Source organism: Echinops telfairi, unplaced genomic scaffold, assembly GCF_000313985.2.
Source record: "Echinops telfairi isolate 266 unplaced genomic scaffold, ASM31398v2 ScPeMD7_3533;HRSCAF=4204_0, whole genome shotgun sequence".
Taxonomy (NCBI): domain Eukaryota; kingdom Metazoa; phylum Chordata; class Mammalia; order Afrosoricida; family Tenrecidae; genus Echinops; species Echinops telfairi.
The window spans coordinates 66378328-66379405 of NW_022107431.1; the positions used below are offsets into that span (position 1 = coordinate 66378328).

The window sequence follows — 1078 nt, forward strand, 5'->3', positions numbered from 1 at the left end:
CCCCGCAATGGGATCCAACATGCACCAGCTCTCCTCTTTTGGCAGGTGATCGGGGAGACTGTTGCAGCCACTGAAGAGGGGCAGCTGGGCAGTCCCTAGGACGAGGTGTGGGCCCCGGCTTTGCAGGCTCCCGCTGGTCCTTGGCTCAGATTGGTCTGGGTCCCTACCCAAGCCCAGCAGGTTTGCGGAAGACTCACTCCCACCATGGGGACGCCATACTTCCTTAGGCTGGGTATGTTAATTTGTGGTGTGAACAGCATTAAGAACACTTTTAGAAGAGGGAAAAATTCCTAATTCTATCACCAGAATTACCCCAGTTTCCAGGATATTTTAAGGCAACAGACCTGCACAATGGACACTGGGAGCTCGGAGGTGACTAAGGCCTGGTCACTGTTTCTGAGGAATCCAGAATCTAGGGACAGGGCAGCAGGTGCATACACAAAGAATTCCACGAAGGAGGCCTGGAGGTGCAGTGTTTAAGAGCCGGCTGCTCACCCCGAGGCCAGTGGCTCACACCTACTCCTCCTGTTGGTTCACTTGGAAGCAGATCCATGGGTTCTGGGTCTGCTTCTGGAAAGAGGACAGTCTGGAATACCTTCTCCCGAGGTGGTTCCACTCTGTCCCACCAGCTCATTGCGGGCTGCAGTGAACTTCACGATGGGAATGCGATACTCACCGAGCCAGCTTATGACGGGGGTTCAAGGGCAGATTTGGGGCAAACTTGGGGACTCAGGGAGGGTAGGCTTCCCAGAGAGCTGACAATTGAGCGGACTCTCAAAGGAGGAAGCGACGAGCATGGGTTTTATTAGTAGGTGTTGAGGCTCACTGAACGTTGCACATTTTTCCTGCTTGGTTGCATTGCTTTATTTTATTTTATGTTTTTAAATAAGAAGAGACCCCCAAAGGCTGGGTGACCAGGGTCACACGCGCCCTTTTCCTGTGCTTTGTGAATATCTTTTCCTTGCTCTTTGGTTCTCTTTAGGGTGGTGGCTTTCCAAGAGGCAGAGGGCTGTGGCTAAGAGGGCGGGCCCTGGCTTAGACTGCAGCCACAGTATGTGGTCTTCCTCTACGGAAGCCT

The 1078-nt window shown here is 53.1% G+C and overlaps 1 protein-coding gene across 1 annotated transcript in view; it reads right to left on the reverse strand.

Moving 5' to 3' along the window:
- BACH2 (BTB domain and CNC homolog 2) overlaps nucleotides 1-1078 on the reverse strand; it is a 315667-nt gene that overhangs the window by 6049 nt on the left and 308540 nt on the right. The gene's annotated exons all lie outside the window — the stretch shown is intronic.